The sequence below is a fragment of the Carettochelys insculpta genome, chromosome 23 (genome assembly GCF_033958435.1).
Source record: "Carettochelys insculpta isolate YL-2023 chromosome 23, ASM3395843v1, whole genome shotgun sequence".
Lineage (NCBI taxonomy): Eukaryota > Metazoa > Chordata > Testudines > Carettochelyidae > Carettochelys > Carettochelys insculpta.
This window is the reverse complement of record NC_134159.1, coordinates 22,663,937-22,686,934: the sequence shown is the minus strand read 5'-3', so window position 1 is coordinate 22,686,934 and position 22,998 is coordinate 22,663,937. Positions and strand designations below refer to the sequence as shown.

The following is a 22,998-nucleotide window of genomic DNA, read 5'->3' as shown; positions in this document are numbered from 1 at the left end:
CCAAGGAGAGCTCGGAGGAAGAACACAGAAGATTATGTGATGCAGATGAGGGACCGCATAACTCAGGTCACTCCTATAGTGAGGAGACACACGGAAGAGGCTCAGAGGCCCAGAGGACTTATTACAACCGCCAGGCCACGATATGACGGTTTCAACCTGGAGACTGGGTCATAGTGTTAGTCCCCACTAATGAAAGTCAGCTGCTACCCAGTGGCAGGGTCCTTATGAGGTCATCAAACCAGTCGGAAAAGTAAACTATAAAATACGCCAGCCTGGGCGGCGAAAGACAGAACAAATCTATCACGTTAACATCTTAAAACCCTGGCAAGAGAGAGGCCTGTCTAGTGGCCTGAAGGGAAGAAGGGGGCAAAACCCTGGATGAACCTGCAGTCCTGGTGAAAGTAGGCCCTGAGTTAAACACCAGCCCAGAGGAAGAAAGTCCTTGACATGATCGCCCAGAACCAGGATGCATTCTCCAAAAAGCCTGGCCGGACACGAGAAGCAGTGCATCATATAATTACAAATCCTGGGGCCCGTGTGACGATGAGACTTTAGCGGGTCCCCACTGCCAAAAGGGAGGAAATCAAGGCAGAGGTGCACAAGATGCTGAAGATGAGCTGAGGGGATGTGGGGGTAGTGCAGAGGTTTGGCGCTTCCCCTAGGCTCCACACTGGGGCCAGAAATTAGAGGTTCAGAGTGCAGGAAGGGGCTCCAGGCTGTGGCAGGGGTTGAAGTGTGGGAAGAGCTGTAGGCCCTGGGGCAGAATTGGGACAAAGACTAAAGTGCAGGGGGTCTGGGCTGGAGCCAATGGATCTGGAGTGTGGGAATGGGCTCAGAACTGGGGCAAGGGGCTGAGATGCAGAGAACAGGATAAGATGTGTGTGGGATTTCCAACCTGGGACAGAAAGTTGGCTGGGGTACAGGCTCCAGCTGGGTGGGGCTCGTTTTGCCACATGGATTGGCTCAAAGATTAAAATTATTATTTGTAGTTATGGTCTGACATCTTTCAGTTGAAGGAGAGACCGAGGAGAAGTGGCTGTTGCCCATATGATTATTTCATTGTCTCTATCCCATGTTGTCATACAGGAAAACTAGTCTTGAAAGCAATGTGAAAATTCTTAAGTTAACAGAAATGAGAAGTCTTCCAAGGCAGCACACTCCAGCCTGAGTTCTGCTATTATAAAGGAGTGTGACATTACCTCACCCATCAGTATCAGTCATATTTATTTTAATTTGTATACTTATTCCATAAAAAGGAGGATCTGGGGGCTATATTTATAATTGATTCTAGAATTCCTTTTCTCATATGCAACATTTAACTTGGGAGATTGAAAATGTTTAAAAAAAAAATGGCCATCTATCTTCCCAACCGCTTATAGCTAAGAGAAAACAGAAAGGTCTTGCCACATGTCCTGAAGGCCATTAAAATGGGGGGTGGAGGGGGAGGAGGGAGAGGAAGGTAAACAGAGAAACAAAGCAAGTCTCAAAGTGCAGGTGTTCTGGCCCCTTTTATGCAAGTGGAGATCAGCTCAGGATCTGCCATTGATCATAATGATGTAGTCTCTGATTGTGTAATACAATTACATTATGTATCAGACTACTGCCATGCAGAACTCTCTAATAGCTAGTGTAAGGGGAAGCCTCAATGCACAAGTCTGAACCTCAGCCAAAGAGAGAGCTCTCAGCAAGGAGCACATTTAACAGAAGAGATTTCCTGGGGGTGGGAAAGTCGGGGGAAGGGGGAGGAGAGCCAGACCACATTCCTTACTTGGCACACACAGCTGGCATATGAAGTTTAAGATAATTCGAAGTCATTTGTGTTAACATACAATTTTAATTTAACTAGCAAAAAGAGCTTCATAAAAATAGTTACTCTTCTGTTGTTATAAAATAGAACTGCTAAAGGATTCAGTTCCTACTTGCCAAAATATACCACATATAGGCTACATCTACACTACCACAAATCTTCAAAATGGCCATGCAAATGGCCATTTTGAAGATTACTAATAAGGTGCTGAATATGCATTTCAGCGCCTCATTAGCATGCCACCAGCCGCAGCTCTTCAAAATCACCACGTTTAGCTCCCGTGCAGCTCGTCCAGATGGAGATCCTTTAGGAAAGGACCCTGTCAACTTCGAAGTCCCCTTATTCCTATCTGCTGATAACATGCACATTCTTCAACCCAGCCTTAATGTGCAATGTGAGATGGACTTTACACTGTGTTTTACAAGGAAAATGTTTTCCAACCAAGTCAATTTAAATCTCTTTTTGCAAGGGATCAGCACACAACTGCAGATGAATTGACTGACTTGTCAAATTAATGAAAACTGAGGCTATTACGTTTTGTAAGTGACCAAAATCCTGATTTTTCAATCTCACACGAAGTATTTTCGACAATGATTATTTCAACATGGAAAATATCAGGTGGGAAATACAAAAGGAATTAAATTGAAAAAACAGTTCAAAAAATTAATATTTTTACACGTTCAGATTAGTCTTTTACAAAAAGGTCTATTAAAAAGCTCTCTGAATGTGATTGCTGCAAAAAAGCCTACCAGCAATAAACACATTTTGGATGTAAATTACTATACAGCAGTATAAAGAATAGGACCCCTGCAAGAAGAGAGAAGTAGAAAAAAAAGTCTACTATAAAACACTGTCTGGAAAAGCTTGAGTCTATCCCCTGATGCTTAAAACTATGATCATGCATCAAGTAACCCTATGAGATCAAGAACTGAAGCCTCAGAGGCATAAACAAGTATACAATTACAGACCTGTGAAGGTTGATCTTCTGTGACTTGAGGGTAAAACAGAGCTTTAAAACCTATTTGCAGAGCAAGTGAATTTCTGGATGAAAGAGTGGGCAAAAGAACAGGCTGCCAACCTTCTTAGAGAACTCAGGGAAGAATAGGGGAGTTACACTTGTAAATGATGTTCCTACATCTCTGGTGTACCAATTTGTGCACAGCAGGATCTCCATAATTTCTTTTCCACAGCAATTTAACAATTGTGATTAAATTACATTCAAATATTGCTTGAAAGTTAATTTAATGCATGTGCTCTATATACACATTATAACGTATGCCACTAATGCAAGAAGATTTACTAAAGAGAGTTCATTTAAATAGAATGACTGTGGAAGCCCTATGCTCCAGTAGGAGATCAAAGAATTAATCACGTTTTGTAAGTTTTTTGACAGCTGGGACTGCTGGCTCAGCTAGTTTTGAATAAAAGACTGATGTGCATGACACCAGATCAGAAGATACCCTGTTCAGTCCACTAGAAGAACTTCATTAATACAGATTTCTTAGATTCCTTATCTGCTCAGCTAAGGAGCTATCATGGTCCTATCTCTTTCAGAGAACTCAAGCAATGTGACCCCCCAAAAGGGGATATCTCAGTCCTTAGAGACTTAAGTCTAATACAGGTTCAACCTCTCAAGTCCATCCAGCACTCTCATGTCCGTCAACATCTGTAATCCAGCATGATTTCAATTAGCTGAATGATCATAGGTGTGGCCAAGTGTTCTGCGGTACCATAAAGTTTGCTTACAGCCAGCAGTCCTCGTGTTCAGTGTTGTGTGGTCATTTAGTTTAATTTATCTCCAAATGTCTTTTAAGGGCCCAAAACGCAGTGGAAGTGTTGCTAATGCTGCTAGACAATCTTGGCCTCCTGTGATCTGGCAAATTCTCTCATTCGGCACTGGTCAGCCCCCCCCACCCTCCCCCCAAGGGTGACAGACTAGAAAGGTTCAAAGTTGTTTAGGAACACAAACATATGCCTGCTGTGGGTGTACAGTTATGGCTATGCATTCCGTTTGTAAATACCTTCAGGGGAGGACTTGAATTGGTAGCAGTTTGAATTTCACACAAACCAGAGTAAATTTTTAAGCCAGAAAAAGATGAAAAAATATGAAGATCATGTCTTTGAGTCTACAAAGATCAGATAAAGCTCTGGCTGCCCCCCCACGTCCAAACTGGTTGCTGCCCAGGTGGTTTCTTGTGTTTTCTCCATCCTGGCAGATTTGCTTAGGTATTTCAGAGCCAGGATATGTAAGATTGTGCCTTAGAGAAAACTGAATGAATTCTCTAGAATTTATTGTTATGGGGACCACCTGTATTTACTGGAATAGCAGCAGTCAACAGCTGATCTCTATTTAAGAGACACTTATAAGGGGATTGCTAGAAGTTCCTTACTGTGAGATGTGTCCTTCAGAGATGTGTGTATTCTACAGCATATTTATTTATGAATTTTAGGACTTGCTTGTCTGCAGCTGACTCTTAACGTTGTAGCAGTAAGAGGAATAATCTATTGTTGGTCCCTAAAGCAGGAGAGAAGTTTCCTCCCCTTGCATGATCCAGGCTGACATGTGACTTATACTTCTACCGTAAGGAACACAGGGCTGCCTTTTATCTTTGTCATGCCATCTTGATAGCTCTCTGTTCCACTTTTCTTCTCAGTTCCTGGTCTATTCCACAAACTATTGTACTGTGAATGTCAGAGCCTGTTTAATGTTGCTCATTTCTTTCTTCTACATGTACCCTCACCACTCTCCATTTTAATTCCATAATTTCCTGACCTATCATTTTCTAATTTGTCCTCCTCCAAAGTTCTTCATTTGTGATTTTCTTCTGGCCATCTGATTTTGAGCATCTACCTAAGGCAACTATTTATAAAAACTTCAGGAGTTTAAATAGTAGGGTTTTGGGAAGCCAACCAAAGTTTCAGAGCCACACACTAAAACAGATTTTATAATGGTATTAAATATTCAAAGTTTAGTTCACAGGGCCAAGTTTCTACTTCTCCTGTTGGCTGTCTGACAGTCAGTCATGCCTTCGCAGCTCTTAAGTTCTGGTTTTAGTGTCTTCATTTTTTCCACCTGTTTCTTCAGAGTGCAGAAAAGATATGGGAAACGTCAGACTTAGAATCACAGACTCACACAGAGCACTAGAATGGGAAGAGACCGTAAGAGGTCACCAAGTCCAGTCCCCTGTCCTCATGGCAGGGCCAAGCACCATGTAGACCATCCCTGAGGCTGTATCTATAATAGAGAGCTCTGTTGACAAAATTAGCATTTTGTTGACACAACCCAGGCAAGAGTCTAGATTATCAAGTGTATTCTATCGACAGGAACTCAATAGAACACAGCACTTTTGTTGACAGCTGTACCCCACTTCCCACAAGGAATAAGATCGCTGTCAACAGAGATCTGTTGACAAAAGGCAAGTGTGGATGTTCTGGGGGCCTTCTGCCAACAGAAAATGACTCTAGGGTGCTGCGCAGGTGCCCCAAGGTTACACCCTGTCCATAGCAATCAGCACTGTATGGCTCCTGCCACTGGCTCCTCTTAAAGCAGCAGGGAGTCTGTGAAACCCTGTGGCAGTAAGCTGTGTGTGTGGAAAAAGCAGGGCTACAGGCTCAGGGGCTGCGTTGCATGAATGATTTGCCATCTCTCCTCATCTTCCTTACAGCTGCACCTATACCATCTGAGGGCCAGGCCAGCCCCATTTCACCATCAGGGCAAGTCTGGAGCTGGAGTGGCCCTTCCTGCATCCAGGAGGATCTCAAGAAGGACCAAAATGTCACCCTCTGGAGAGTGACCGAGATCATGGAGCAGCAGGTGCGGGACGACAGGAAGCAGTGGTCGCAAGCATGGGACCAACTCATGTCCGCTTCGATGCCATCACCAGCATCTGGCAGGACATGATGGCCCAGCTGCCTGCCTCCGCCAACTCCCCTCTGCCCTACCCCCACCACAATCCTGCAGGGTGTCCTAGACCTGCTGCAGTGGCTGATGGCCATGCCCAGCCCCCCTGCTCCCTAGGCCCCGCCCCAGACCCCACAGGAGCCCCACTGCTTCCATACCTCCCCCTTGTCCCACCCCCAACCCAGCAATGAGGGGGGCCCTGAACCCACAATGGGAAGGGATTCCAAGGCCAATGCTGTTCAGGGTCCCATTCTCCCTCAGGTTCACAGCTCCCTACCCTGCAATGTTTTGATGCCCTTCTGACCTCAATCCCAAGCCTCCCCCCGCCCCCACCACATTCTGATGCCTCCTGACCCGTCCCATATCCCCCCCAAATATAGTTCACTGCACTGCATTGTTTGTAAATAGTTTTTTATTACACTGTTACTTTTGCACTGGTTTTTCTTTGTTTCAGTAAAAGTTATTTCAGCACCACACCCGTGTCCCTCTTTATTTTGTGGGGGTCATGGAGGTGAAAGAACGGGTCAGGGAGGAGACAAGATAAGGCTAAAGGCCCAAGGCCCCTGCTGGGGGTGCCCTAGGGAGAGCTTCTGAGAGCTATGGGTGCTGCTATCCCTGTGGGCCTCCTGGATCCACATGCCATCCCAACGAGCCTGGTGGATCAGAGCTGCACCCAGCTGCTCATACTGGTGGCCAGCATCCACCCCCTTCCTCTCCACTATGTTGTGCTAGGCACAACACATGGCCACATCTTGGGGTAGGTCATGCTCCCCCACCTCCAGGAAGATAAGCAGGCACCTACAGTTTGACTTGAGGTGGCCAAAGGTGCATTTGGCCTGCATCCTAGCTGAGTTGAAACAGGCACTGAAGAGCTCCTAGCTGGGATTCAACTGGCCAGTGTAAAGCTTCACAAGCCAGGTCATGAGGAGGTATGCTGCATCCCCCGTGATGCAGTGGCATCTGAATGTCCCTGACCACCAGCTCGTGGTGAGGTATAAATGTGCCTGCCTTCATCCTCCAGCACATGCTGGAGTTGCAAAACACATGGGCATCACGTGCCCGGCCGGATCACCCAATGTAAATGTCTGTGAACCGGCCACCATGGTTGACCAGGGCCTGCAGCATCATGGAATCATAGCATCACTGAACACTAGAACCAAAACAGACCTTGAGAGATCATAGAGTCCAGTTCCCTGCCCTCTTGGCAGCACCAAACACCACCAAGATCATCCCTGATAGGTGTCTATCTAACCTGGTCTTAAATATCTCCAGCAATGGAAATTCCACAACCTCCCTAGGTAACTTATCCTAGTGTTTAACCACCCTGACAGTTAGGAATTTCTTCCTAATGTCTAATCTAAACCTCCCTTGCTGCAGTTTAAACCCATTGCTCCTTGTTGTCTCCTCAAAAGTCAAGGAGAAAAATTTTTCTCCCTCCTCCTTGTGACCTTCTTTGAGGCACTTGAAAGCCACTATCATGTCCATTCTCAAATCTTCTCTTTTCGAAACTAAACAAGCCCAGTTCTTTCAGTCTTCCTTCATAGCTCATGTTCTCTAGACCTTTAATCATTCTTATTGCTCTTCTCTGGACCTTTTCCAATTTCCCCACATCTCTCTTGAAATATGGTGCCCAGAACTGGAGACAATACTTCAACTGAGGCCTAATGAGAGCTGAATAGAGCAGAAGAATGACTTCTAGTGTCTTACCCACAACACTCCTGTTAATACAGCCCAGAAACATGTTTGCTTTTTTGGCAACAGCACCACACTGTTGACTCATATTTAGCTTGTTGTCCACTATGACCCTTAAGTCCCTTTCTGCAGTAGTCCTTCCTAGACAGTCGCTTCCCATTCTATATGTATGAAGCTGATTGCTTCTGCCTAAGTGGAGTACTTGCATTTGTCCTTATTAAACTTCATCCTGTTTACCTCAGACCATTTCTCCACTTTGTCCAGATCATTCTGAATTATAAGCCTATACTTCAAAGCAGTTGCAACCCCTCGCAGCTTGGTATCACCTGCAAACTTAATAAGCACACTCTCTATGCCAATATCAAAATTGTTGCTGAAGATATTAAATAGAACTGGTCCCAAAACAGATCCTGGCAGAACCCCACTTGTTATGCCCTTCCAGTGTGACGGAGAACCATTAACAACTAAGCAGTTATCCAGCCAGTTATACACCCACCTTACAGTGGCCCCATGTAAGTTGTATTTGTATAGTTCATTGATAAGAAGATCATGTGAGACCATGTCAAATATCTTAATAAAGTCTAGGTATACCACATCCATTGGCTCTGCCTCATCCACAAAACTTGTTATCCCATCAAAAAAAGCTATCAAATTGGTCTGGCATGATTCGGTCTTTACAAATCCATGCTGGCCGTTACTTATCACCTTATTTTCATCCAGATGTTTGCGTATGTCCCCTCTCAGTGTTCTTTTCTAAACTAAACACCCCTAATTCTTTCTGTCGTCTCTCATTGATCATATTCTCCGGACTGTCAATCATTCTTGTTGCTCTTCTCTGGACCTTCTCCAGTTTCTCTACATCTTTCTTGAAATGTGGCGACTCTTCTATGTCACTCCCAGAAAATGTTACTGGTGTTTTTTGTGTGTTGATTCCAGTGATTTTAGTTCTCAGAGCTGATTTTCAGGCCCACTTCCCCTGCAGAGATCTGGAGATCATTTGTTTTAGTTAGCATGCCTCTGTGGGTATTGAACATACCCATAGACAGGTTATTTTGGATGGGCATACTCAAGCAGAGGAATATGCATATCAATCTTTCTGAATCTTCACGCTCTAGTAATGTTTTCTTCTGAAAGAGCAGAACTTCTTACAAAATTTTGGAAATGCTCTAAGGTTAAACAGAATAAGTGATTTCTAATTAAAGGCCTGTGCCAGCATTCCTTCCAAAGACCTCTTTCCCCACTTGACTTCCTTAGTACATAGTTTGACTCCAGACTTCACCACTCAGGCATTTTTATTTGGCTAAACAGCAAAGGTACACTGAACTGATCAAACGCAAAGAGGGGGGTGGACGCAGGGTACATCTCAAATACAGAGTTACAGAAAAAAATATCTCTTCCTTTAAACACATTTGCTCATTATATTGCATTTTAATACTGGGACTGGCTTGACTACTTTGTAGGAACCAACCCCCATGTAGCAGAGCTTTTGCATCCAGAGGACAAAGTGGGGCAGCCACCCCAGGTCCTTGCCTCCTGTTGCCCTGGGGAAGTGAGGTGCAGCAGGCCAGGAGAGTGGCACAGAGCGCTACTCCAGTTCCTGCCACACACGATGAGTGGGAGAGTGTGCTCCCTGCTGCTGTAGTGCTACGCCCTGTAGTGTCCCAGGCAGTGTTGCTTGGGGTTGGGTGGGAGCAAGGTGCCCTTGACCCACACCTCCCTTGGAATTGCCCTGTCATGCAGCATACTCTATCTATACGTAACTTACTTGGATTTCCTGCATCTTAGTTCCAGATTTATTTTGTTCACGGATATTCTGTCCATTATAAATACTTCCCTGGGTGTTCCCACTTATCTTAGCTACATGAGACATTCTGATTCTTAGCTTACCTGGTCATTTATCTATCTTAGTTAGCACAGACATTCTGTTTCCAGTCTGCTGATCCACTTACCGTCCTATATGGACTCTCCCAAGCCTAATGACTCATGGCAAACCAGGCACACACCATCAAATCACAACACCCTGTTCTGTTGACATTTATGTTCATGATGATTTTGTAGGTTTTCAAGTATTTGACACTTTGCCCAAAGTGACTTTTCACAATACTAATGGTGTTCCCTGAACTTTTTCTTCCAAATACAGAGACAGAATTGACTTCTGGAGCCAGTGTTTCATGACTTAACAATTTATAAAACACTGAATGGCATCCATTTGAAACAAAAGATATAGTAACAAAATTTTTTTGAGAAAAGCCTGACTCTTGTTGTGGGGATTCAGCTGTGTGCACTCAGGATTACAGTTAAGGAAAGTGGCTCTGCTCATGCACAACTTCTTGTTAATGAATCTTCACTTTTTTTCCTCTTATCGACTAACACCTACCAATGTTACCTAATAGGTTTGAGTCTCCCTTGCCAAAAACAAAAAGTACTCCTTAAAAAAGGAAAAGCCTCAAAGAAAACTACTGCAAGAATTAAAGCTCCAACTGCAGCCAGCTTTCACTCCTCAAGTGTTATAAAAGCTAGTCAAGGAGCCAACAGACAACAGAAAAGGTTACCAAAAAGGACAGGAACTCCTAGGGCATAGAAGCCTGATTCCAGTGGAAAGGAATCTGAGGTACGATGTGAACTACCAGGAAGCTGGTTCAAAATAAAGCTGGACTGAAGTGTAGTGGAGACTCTGACAGACAGTCCTGTGGCAAGGAGCAAGTCGTCCTGCTCAGGAGAAAAGCAAGTAATTTACTTGTAAGTTATAATGATAACTAAAACCAGGAAACTGGCAGACTGAAGAGTTTTCACTAATGCTGACAATACTTCCAAGAATACACATTTACATCTGAACAAACAGTAGCCATGTATCTCAGAACATTTCTCCCATTTAGTTTGTAAAGGAGTAAGCATACTTCTATTTCCAAAGGTACGCGGTAAGCACTTCATCATCATCAAGCTGGCACATATCTCTTTGTGACAAATACCATGTGCCACCGCTGCTTCATCTGTGTGAAAATAGTTCTGGGTAAGTTTCGGCTTTAAATTTCATGTGTGTGAAAATTATGTTTGGAGAAATTATTTTTTAAAGTGATTTTTAACCCAAGTGTCCCTTTAAAGATACTAAACACTCTTAACATAGCACTGATCAGATGTCATCACAATGAGTCATACATAACCAAGGCATTATTTATAATCCTGCATACTATAACAAGGACACCAATTTATTCTTTTCAACTCTGATTTGCAGATTCCATCATTTTAAATGTAAGGAAAGCACATAATAATGCATATTTGCAAATTAACGTTTCATAGTCGTGAAAGAATTCAAGAGCAAATACAGTAAGGGCCCGATATTGATCCAAGTCACTATTCTTCGCAATTTTCTAACCTCACTGATATCAGAAGAGCTATATGAGAATAAATCTGAAGAAACAGGCTACATTTACAGCTTCTCCATGACTCAGTAATACTTACCAATGTAGGAAGCTTTTCTCTCAGTCTGCTACTGAAAAAGAGTTCAAGGAGCTAGTTTTTCATTTAGTGCACAACCCATTTTAGCTGAATTTTAGCAAAACAAGTTTTTCATGCATTTACAAAATGGTATGAAGCCTCCTTTTTCAAAGACAGCAATTAAACTAAAATAGTTATTTTAAAATTATTTGGGGAACCTTATTCTTTTGCCCAAGAACACTTGTACACTTGTCAACTTTATCATTTTATTCAGAAAGTGGACTGACTACATGTAAATTAGGTACATTTGCAGGGAGTTCTTTATTGAAATAAATATGCACAATAATAACTGTACATTCATAATAGAAATACCTGACACGAAAGAAAAGCCAAATGAATACACACTCAGAAATCTGGAAAGCAATCCCATTTTAAATCAACTGTTAAAAAGAAAATATTTCCACACCCTTTCACTAATTATGAGGTGTTATTGAAGAGTTCAAAATATAACTAAGAGGTAGACTCAGACTGGGGAAAAAAATAGGCACCTCAATGAATGTACGCATACATGTACAATGGGCATGTATGCTCAAAGACTGAGTAAGACTTTTGGCAAGAGATCTTGTCATTAAAGTCAAGAAAACAAGCTTCTGTCATTTGAAATGTACTTTGTGTATTTTTAGATGTAATTCACTAAAGTAACAAGACAGCCTAAGGGCTACATTTGTTGCTCCATTCAATGGGAAAGGTTGACGAGGTGGTTTCTGTTCTATTACCTAAAGCAATGCCTATTTCAAATAAAGTATCCTTCAGCACTTTAAACTATTGTCAAGGAAGCAAAGTATAGGAAAATTATTCTGATTTTTTCATTAAATTTGGTCATGTCAAACTTCTTGGGAACTGAAGTATTAGGTGGTTGTTTAATTTTTTTAGCCAGTGGGTTGTACATAAAAAGAATCTCCTATTTCAGAAACCTGAGTGTCTATTTCTAATCTCTCTTTTGAGGCCTGTCTTTTGGCTATACCCAATCTTTTCCATTTTTACCAGAAGCAGAAAACTTTTAAAAACTATTATACTGATGAGAATTACGTACTATGTGGCAGTACAAAAAACACTTACATTTCAGAGCTATCTTGGTCACATACAAACTAGTAAACTAAGCCTGCTGACTGACCTTAGAATATCACAGAAAAAATTACTTTTTTCTGTACACTTTACTAAGGGAACCTCAGTTTAAAATGTCATACTGTGCCATTGGGGGGGAAGAAAAACAAAGGTTAGCTGATTTTTAGGGTATGGGGCAATGATCCATGTGATTTGCCATTCCTTTGAGGTGAAACGGGAGTCAAAAGTACTGGATAGAGCAGGGGTCAGCAACCTTTGTGAGGCAAAGTGGCAAATTTGACTGTGACCCCTAGGTAGAGTTTGAGTACTGGTGATACTGTCTAAAAGTCACGACTAATTCTACTTATAACAGCATAATTAATAAATAAAGATGCACACCTTTACCATTAAGGTGGCTTTGAGCAAGCTCTTCAGTCCCCTGCACTCACAGCAGGACCCATCACCATCCATCAGATTTTTTTTTTTTAAATATCTATCTATCCTTCCCCAGAACCTTAAAAGGCCCCCTTGAGGACTGAACTCAATACTGGGCTTACTAGGCCAATGCTCTAACCACACATGCCGATGCTGACCCCTGGGATACAATGTCAGGGCATTATTCATCTTCAGGGATGCTAATTGTAGACAAGGTCAGCTTGCAAGCATATTTAACTTTGCAATTTCAAATTTGCTTATCACTCAAACTTAGACATTCTATTTGTTGTGAATTCTGTACTTAACGCAAGTAAATGAATATTTTTAATTACAGTGAAAAACGAACAAAAGGCAATTTAATTCATTAAAATGGACTCAAGCATTAGGAAGAATATACTATCTAAAACAAGACACTTTCATCAGGCATAATCAATCATCCTAAGTAATGATCAATTTGGTCAGATAATTCCAATATTTCAGCTGCAAACAACTAAAAAAAAATCTGTTTCCAAAGTCATTTCACTATACACTCATCCCTTGTTAAACGAGTACTTTACTTACGAGTACTTGCTAAAAGCAAGGGACACATATACCTACCTTTGTTCAACAGACGAGCAAACCCAGCCCCCCACCACCACAAACACTGGCCTTACCTCCCTCCCCGCAGACCCAACTTGCCGCAGCCTGAAACCCCGCCAGCCCCACACCTCCAACCTGCCGCAGCCTGAGCGTACCCCCCACAACTGGCCCCAGAGACCCAACCCACTGCAGCCTGAACCCTCCTTACCAGCCCCGCATACCCAACCTGCTGCAGCTTGAAACCCTGCCGGACTCACAGACCCAACCTGCCACGGCTTAACCCCCCATCTGCCACATGGGCCAAACCTCCAGCAGCCTGCCCACCCCTCAGATCCAACCCAACACCCTCTCCAATCCCTCACCCTCAACCCAAAGTTCACTTACCTTTTGAAAGCAGCGCCACATGCTACCAATCCCTTGCCAAATTACGAGCACTTGGAATGAATCAGAGACTTTTACATGTATTTCAATGGGAATTTAGTGTCCCTCTTATGAGTTTTCACCTATGAGCAGAAAGTTGGGAACCAACTGTGCTTGTATAGTGAGGGATGAGTGTACAATTATCCTCTTAGTCATGTTAAAAGGAGAGGACAAGAAAAAAAAAATCAAACTTGTTTTTTTCTTATAAAACCCTTATTTCAAAGACTACATCACAGAACACCAATTATGAATGCTTTTGTTTGCATATAACCAAGAAACACAAGGTTTCCATTGTTTAAAATCAGCAAGACTGCACTAGATATTTGCTAATTATGTAAATGTGTGAGAAACAGAGCAGGGCTATTAGTGGCAAATTTTTCATGGTATAAATTTAGAACAGCAGAGAACTTCAATACAACCTCCAATAAGTAACCAACTTTTGTCAGTCCTTTGACTGGATTTACTGTAATGAAGGTGAAGCAGAACTGTACTTTACAATACCCTGGGATTTCGGGGGGAGGTCGTGTTTAATAAGGCTAATTTTTTTATATAGTTTCACTGTACTCACATGGCCTTCTCAAAACTGTCAGTTTTCAGAAGCAACGAGAGACTTCACAAACTCACACCTTAAGCTGCACAGACAGATGCTCAGAAGGAAACTACCTAGAAGAAGCCTGCAATTCATTCATGATAGACAATTCTCAGACATGCAGGGTAAATGGAAATTAAACCTTAGGCTGATAAAACTTTCAGATCTAAAGTTTTGGGCTGCCCTATTTCCCCTTTATTATAGTTCAGGAAAGATGCTATCCAAAACACTTTGTGCAAGGGGCTCTTCTTGGCAATGTGACTGTTCCACACTTAAGACTAACAAAATGATTTATTTGGCAATGAGCTTGCTGGAGTACAGACTCACATGGCTACCTCTGTTACTGTTCCACTCATGTCAAGCTTTACACCTAGCTCTTCCCTTAGCAGAACAGCCTAGCTGCCTATGCAATCAACACCTAAAATAACCAATGGAATGATCTTCTGGATTACTGGGACTCTTGTAGTGAACCCATTTACAAGGTGGGAATGAAATTCCTATCCTTCCTCAGAATATGGGCGATGAGTAACTGGAACCACATAGTTATGAAAGATTGGCACATGTGAAAAGAAGAAATAGGATGACTTGGGTCTACAGTTGGAGAATGTAATAGATGAAGTCAATATCATGCTTAATTATACATTCTGTAGCACCAACACCTGGACCTGTGCTGTTTACTTACAGAGGTGCATTGACATTTATCTTCACGATGAATTGTGGATTTTCAAAGTTACACCAGTTTGCTAATTGGCTTCTTTTCTCAATACTAATGGTTTTCCACAAACTTCGTATTGCAAATGCAGAGACTTACAATCGCTATAAAGCTTTGGAAAGCAGTGGCTGCAGACAGTCAACTTTACCAAAACGTTTCACAGCCTGCAAGAAGATTATCCTGGTGGCTCACATGTCACCAATGGGCCACATGTTGCTACCTTCAGCTAAAAGTTTGGTATATGGCAAATGAAATTTAATGTGGGTAAGTGTAAGGTAATGCATGTTGGAAAAAATAACCCAAATTACACGTACTACATGATGGGGTCAAATTTAGCTACGACAGATCAGGAAAGGGATCTTGGAGTTATAGTGGATAGTTCTCTGAAGACATCCACGCAATGTGCAGCGGCAGTTAGTAAGGCAAATAGGATGTTAGGAATTATTAAAAAAGGGATCGATAATAAGACAAAAGATATCATACTTCCCCTATATAAAACTATGGTACGCCCACATCTCGAGTACTGCGTGCAGATGTGGTCTCCTCACCTCAAAAAAGATATATTGGCATTAGAAAAGGTTCAGAAAAGGGCGACTAAGATGATTAGGGGCTTGGAAAGGGTCCCATATGGGGAGAGGCTAGAGAGACTGGGACTTTTCAGTTTGGAAAAGAGGCGATTGAGGGGCGATATGATAGAGGTATATAAAATCATGAATGGTGTGGAGAAAGTGAATATAGAAAAATTATTTACCTTTTCCCATAATACAAGAACTAGGGGACACCAAATGAAATTGATGGGTAGTGGGTTCAAAACTAATAAAAGGAAATTTTTCTTCACACAGCGCACAGTCAACCTGTGGAACTCCTTGCCCGAGGAGGCTGTGAAGGCCAGGACTCTATTAGGGTTTAAAAAAGAGCTTGATAAATTTTTGCAGGTCAGGTCCATAAATGGCTATTAGCCAGGGATAAAGTATGGTGCCCTAGCCTTCATAACAAGGGCAGGAGATGGATGGCAGGAGATAAATCACTTGTCTTCTGTTCTCCTTCTCTGGGGCACCTGGCATTGGCCACCGTCGGCAGATGGGATGCTGGGCTTGATGGACCTTTGGTCTGACCCAGTATGGCCATTCTTATGTTCTTATGTTCTTATAAGGAAGAGGGAGAAAAATTATTCTCCTTACCTTCTGGTAAGAGAGAAAGCAATGGGCTTACACTGCAGCAAGGAGGTTTGGAGGCGTTTCTAATTTCAAGGTGATTAACTTCAGAAATAAAAGGCCTAGAGAGGTTGGGACCTATCCATCTTTGGAGATACTTAAGAGCAGCTTAGACAAACACCTGTCAGAGATGGTCTATATTGTGCTTGGTTCTGCCATGAGTGCAGGAGATTGGACTTGGTGACTTTTCAGGTAGGGATGTGAAAGGTCAACCTGTTACGTGGTAAGCACTAAACTTACCAGCATGCTTACCTGATAACTGGTTAACTGGAGGGCTGGACCCACCCAGAGCAGTCCCCACTCCCAGGACTAACTGGAGAAGCTCCTCCTCCAGCCACAGTGTGACTGTCCAAATTAGAGCAAGGTTGCCCACAGGCTGAGGGAGGGGGCCTGACCGCACAGAGCTAGCCAGCAGGACCCCAGTTGCAGAGGCCCCTGCTGCAGGACCCAAGCTGCTCTGCACCAATCCTAGGTTAACTGATTAAGTCATCATCATCATCATCAACCACCGTGGGCTCAGCGCCCGTTGGTGTCTGATGCCGCTCTCACTATTTCCTTCCGAACTGATTAAGTGATATAATTTTAATCATTTAACCAGTTCATTTTTAAATGAATATTTATATCCTTACCTCAAAATCCCTTCAGTCTTATCATTCTATAATATGTACTTGCAAACACAGTTTCTTTAACACATGGCCAGTCTATTGCTCTGATTTCTCTTAAAGAAGATACATTTCTCTGGAGGTGCATTCAACTACGAATACAACTCCAAGAGACAGAATTGTTTCTGTTATTAACAGAAGATAGTAGCTACTGTCAACCTAACGAGCTCTGCCAGGAAGATATCCTATATGCAAAAAGGCACAGCACCACAGGTACTGCTATTTTATAAGCCACTCTACCTTGTGGTGGTAAAAGGGACCCCTGTAGATTAACTGACTCAGTAAGAAATCAGAGTTTGCAATACTTTACATGTGTTTGTCAAATAACCAAAGATAACTCAAGTGATGAACTCACACCACATTAACTCAATTTAAAAAAGTAGTGATTAACCACAGTTTTAATTTGGCTGTTCAACAGAACAAATTTATAACACATTTATTATAAATATTTTGGATGTTTTTCTACATTTTCTAATATATTGATTTCAATTATGCTGAACATTCAAAGGTCCGATCATACTTAGGCCACCATTCCACTGGGAATAGCAGCTTGTGTAGACGAGCCACGTGCAATCAAAAGCAGCTCTTTCGAAGTGCTACAGCTGCCATTATGCTAATAGGGTGCTTTATATTCATTGCAGTGTCTCATTAGCATATCCTAAAGTGTCTCATTAGCATCCTCCTTTCAAAAGGGGGGTGCTAGTGTAAACATAGCCATTTAATGGTAAATTAGAACTACATAATGGCACAGAACACAGACTCAGGACTGGCGGCTATAAACAAACTTCATGGGACTGTGGGGAAACTTGACCACACCGATAATAAAACAGACATCCAGCTAACTAAAATCATGCCGGACCATGAGTGTAGCTGGATCAGAGAAGTTGAAACTGCATTTCTAACAAAAATAATACAAAGTGAGCAAAAATATACAATACATATATTTTATATTCTGTGTTCTAGCTGAAAAACATATTTGAAAATGTAGAAAACATCAAAAATAGTTAAATGGTGTAGTAAACAATGAAATTAAAACTGATTGATACCACAATTAATTGCAATTATTTTTAAGTAGTTTGACAGTCCTAACTTTGCATGACAAATCAAACTTGAAAACTATAAGACTATAGTGAACACAATGCAAGATAATAATGGCATATGATAACATACACAATATATTTTGTAGTCTTGACCAATCAGGCTGGATGCAGTTAGTCCAAGAAATATTCTCATTGTTCTCAAGAGATTACTGAGCTGATTTAGTCTGTGTAGTTAAAATACTCCAGTCCTTTAAGTACTGGCTGTTGTACAACTATGTAAAAGGTTTATTACACTAGCTAGCTCGCTGCCTCTGCAAACTACAGGTAATAAGAAAAAATCTGAGTTACTTCATGCTTTTCATTAAGTTTTGCGTTAGAAGACATATCAGAGTTACAGAAAAGATGGTAAAAAAAATCTAATTTCTTGCTGACACTTTGAAAAGTATTTCAGTTTTGTCAGTGTTTTGGCATAATGGCTAAGTCCCTTTTAAGAAGGTTGCCTATCCCAAGAATATTATGAAATTTTTAAGGTGCAAGGGGATAGATTCCATCACTCCCATTCATCTTGACTTGAACCCAGCTCTGAAAGTACTTCTACAAACCATTATGGTTATAGGAAAGGTTCAGTAAGAGTCCACCCACAAATATTTTGGTTTAGTAAAACACTAACAATATCAAGTCTGTTAGATTTGTATTTTCTCTGATGAAAATTAGTGAAAGTCTTCTTTCTTCCAATCCCCCAAACCACAACTTTTAATGGATCTTCCCTACACATAGATTTATGGTGAACTAGAAATGGTAGCTTAAGAAAATTAAAAATCTCTCAGCAAATCACATAGCAACAAGTGATTTGACTATTTTAACAAATCTTTACAAAACACAAGACACTAAATTCACAAAGACCTACAAGAACAAGCAGCTAGCTGAAAGCCAACTAACGAAGCACTTGGAACAGCATGGTTATGGAAAGTAGGTGGTCACAAGTATTACTTTTCAAGGTCAGGTAATGGTATCTTGAGATTCAAATGAAGTGCTTTGAATGTTGTAGAAAAATGTATTGAAGAAATAAAAAATAGTTTTGCGTTACTCACAAATGAACAATTGATGAGTAAAGGTTAGGTTCAACAAAGGTCAGTAACCAAGAACATTACAGGCTGTACCTCTAAAACCTTGGTTTCTCTGGTCTGACAGCACTGAGTCTTGCAGGACCATGGATGTTCCTGAACCAGAGAGACCTGAGTGGGAGCCCAGAGCAGCAGTGCCAGAGACGGTGACAGCAGGGCCAACACTGGGTCCAGCAGTAGCTAGGCCAGAGCCCACAGCCAGTGGCAGCAGGGCTGGGGCCAGAGCCCGTGATCAAGGACCAGCAGCAGTGGGGCTCAGAGCAGTAGGCTGCCGCAGCCAGATCAAGTCTGGCAGTGTTTTGCCCTCCCCCTGCTTGGGGGGGCCAGAATTGAGGCAGTGTTTCTTCCAGGAACCATTCCATATTGGCTGAAGATTTTGGAACTTAAAGTACACTGATCCCATCCCTCCTATGAGGAGGAAGGAAAGGGAAATGGCATGTAGTCAAATGTAGTCACCATAAAACGTTAGAAAATTTACTTGAGTGGGTGAGAGAACCCGGTGCCAGGAGTTGTTTCAACCCATAGTTCTAGGAGCATCTCCTGAGCCTGCAGGTCCGGTGGAAGGAGAAGTTTCCAGGCCAATAATTTGGGAACATAGATGCTCCAAAACATAACTTCAGGTAAAATTTTATATCACCACAACTTAAAAACTTTACTGATTTCTTTCAGAATTCTCAAAAAAGTTACCAAGGTATGACACAATGCACTAAGTTTCAGGAACAGGATTTCAGGGGATTTGGGAGGAGGTGAGAGGGAGAGGGGTTGAGTGTATTGTGTGAAAAACTGGTCCGTTAATGGGAAAAACGCTTTACTTTTAAATGGGGAGAGACTAGATTTCCAGAACAAGCACATCTACAAAACCCAGCAGTTTTAACGGAAAACTTTTGCCTCTCTGTACAGTAAGAGCAACAGGAATTAAATTTCTGTTTTAGAAATAGCAACCCTCAACCCCCCCCCGCAAAAAAACCAAAACCAAAACCACTCTGCTATTCAAATACAGTTTTAGCACATTTTCTAGACATTAGGTATTATTTTGTGCTTAACTGAGAATGCATATGAAATCTCACTGTCACCATTGTAAAGAGCAATATATAGTGTCCAGGTTCTCAAAAATGTAAAGCCATAACTAAATGGCTTGGCTAAACTTACAATTTTACAATCTGATAAAAACCATTTAAATTTACAAATAATACTTTCTTCACCATGTAATATAAGAACACTATAAAGTTGATTTAAAAATAGATGACACTTTGATATGCAATTACATTTCTATTAAACATTTTAGTTAAAACTGAATAACCTGTAAGCAAACAGTGAAAAATTTGAAGTATTTTAAAATGCCCCACTTCTCTAACTGCTTATTGCATTTTTCTGCCAGCCCTATATTTTAGGGGAAAAAAAAACAATGTACTAAACATTAGATACCTGAGAAACAGTATTTTGGTCTTTAAGTAAATTATCCCAAAAGTAGTTTTGCAAGAGTACAAAAAATAGAGTTACAGAGTGTCCCGGGAATAAAAGGGGTTTGCTGGAAGAGTAGTGGACAAAGACGAGACAAGCAGTGAGTGTAAAGAAAAAAAACACTTTATTAACAATGGCTTAATCAATGTTGGGGGCGGGCATGGATTAAGGGGGAATACCTAGCATGTTCTAGCCATCTACCCCAACGCGATGTCAGGTGATGAACAAGGGAAAGCCTGTACTTACAGGCTGCTTAAACTGCAGATGGTGAGCAGAGCCCACACCAACATCTAGCCAAAAGGGTCTGGATTTTCGGTGGGAGAGACAAGTGTCTCAGGCCAGCCGACGGGCTTGTCAAGGTACACACGTCTCCGTTTTGGGAGGGGGAAGTTTAACTTTTTATCGGGGTTTGGACATGGAAGCAACCCCTGGGCCAATGCAGCAAGTTGTGCACTTTTTAGGAATTAGGAGTTTTTAAATGTTTGGTAGGGCAGGGGTCTCGCTTCCACATATGTGACTAAGCCCTTAGCTGGACCCACTTCCTCATATGTGGCTGAGCCCTTAGCCCTTCGGGGCGGGGGGGGGAGGGGTTGTCAATGCATGCTGGGTTCTGATTGGGTAGTAAACCCTTGATGATGCACAGGGTGCATGCAGGCCACAGCTTGCAACACTGTCATGGTCACGACACAAACGGCTGTGCCCACACAGAGTCAGCAGTATATAATCTAAAACAGATTAAAATAATCTTTGGTTGCATCAAGTAGTTGCCAATCACAACGTTTTCTCACGAACAGAGATTTTATACCGTGATTTGGACTCAAGGCTTGGTGACGGATTCCATTAATCCTAAACAACAATATAGAAATGTATTTAATTCATAATCAGAGAGAATGGGACATAATGTCCATTTTCATCTTCTACTAATACTCTTCATAGTATAAATATTTGTTTAAATCCACAAAATTCTAAACACAGTGCTCTTCTGAAGAACATTTAATGCAGCTAATCTTAAAGTACAAGATTCTCTGTTTGGTATGCAATATAATACAGGTCACACAACTAGGACAATGCTTAAAGGTCAACCCTTTGAACACATTCATAGATAAACTGAAGCCAGTACAATATACAGAGAAGTTAACAGAAACCATGAGTCTTAAATTAAGGGCAGAAATAGTCCCTTGGCTGCTGCCTCTGAACATCATCCTTATTTCACTTGTGAGGGTCTCTACAGAACAACTTTTCAGACGCAACAAAGGCACAAGCGACAGTGATAAGGTTCACATCCAAAAGACTAAACTGATTTACCATCGACAATGTGGTGCTGGGAAGATTATTTAGCTAATTTAATGGCAAACAGTTTAAGACTTACCTACAACTATATGAGAAGTATTATTAAAAATAAATATTTGAACACAACTCCAACAGTGACTGACACACACCCCACGGATCACACTCTCCATCTCCTCTCCTAGCCTACTACATCTTGTGAACACCAGAAAGAAATCTTATTCCATACACCTTCTAGTTCACAACATAATCATTTCTCTCTCCAACTTGACATCTGTGTAACCTTACCCAGAATTCCTATAACCACAGATGTGATCGATATGAGATACTGAAACTGAAGCTTATGATTTATGTGCATAAATAACATTATGAAGATTTTCATGATATTCTTATCTTATGTGATTCAAAAAAACATTTATACTTTTTAATGGCTCTGTCTTTAAGAGAAGTGTCTGAAACCACTTGTCTTGTCCAAGACGAGATACAAGTTAAAAATTTTACTTGTCTAAACATATGCCTAAAACCAGTATCTTTTAAAATGATAGGAACCACTAATAGTTCATGCTTTGTTGCTAATATAAAAGTTACCATTTATATAGATTTATATATTCTTAAGATTCTTGTTTTTGTGCTAGTATGGCCAGGTGCTTTTGTGAAAACTTGTTGGTACATTTTTAGTTAAGACTTCAAGTCTGGTACAATAAATGATTTCAGTGACGGAACAGATAGCTTATAGTAAACATTTTAATTACATTAGCTACTGAAATATTTGTTTTGTTCTATGACTTGTTAGTTCTTATAAAATAACTTCAAATACTATCTGTCATATTTTAGGGAACAACCATTTCATATATAAAACTATATTGAGGGTACCCTTTCTGCCTAAGAGGCTCAATACGCAAATGCTTGCAGACACACAGACTGTATTTTAAATTTCAATTTGTATCCCTAGACATCAAGTTTATTGGAATGAGCACATTTCTTATCTGTATGGCAACACAAAAATCCTGTTATTAACAGAGTTGTTAAGGCACAGCCAGAGAATAACCTCCTGCTTGTTTCTAGAACTGGACTGATGGTCTGAAACACTTGATTCATTGCATCCTCTGTTCCTAACAAGATTTTCTTAGAAGTTGGTAAGCTAGCCAAGTCTCAAACAGAAATCCATTTTGCAAGGAGGACTGTATTGCAAGGAGAGGTATTGTTTTATTGTTAAGAAATCTATCATTATCCATTTTAACAGTAATTTCACATTTTCAAAACACTACTGTTTAGTACAATACCAAAACCATATCTTCATTAAATCCTGATAACAGTAACAACATTTTAATCAGATACATGTTGAGTTAAACGACGCCTTTGAGTAACACTGCAACATACACAAACAGAACCGGCTGCTACCCAATTAGTCAGCATGCTCATTCTGTCTTTTTGAAACAAGCACAGTTCAAAGCTCATTAAATAACACAAGCTTCTCAGAAAGTGAGTCAGCTTCTGTTAGGTACCAAAAGTCATAAGTTTCCATATGAATTATTT

General features: G+C 41.2%; 1 protein-coding gene across 1 annotated transcript in view; it reads right to left on the bottom strand.

Annotated features, from left to right (window-relative positions):
• Window positions 1-22,998, bottom strand: part of CAMTA1 (calmodulin binding transcription activator 1) — a 1,240,930-nt gene that overhangs the window by 1,179,885 nt on the left and 38,047 nt on the right. The gene's annotated exons all lie outside the window — the stretch shown is intronic.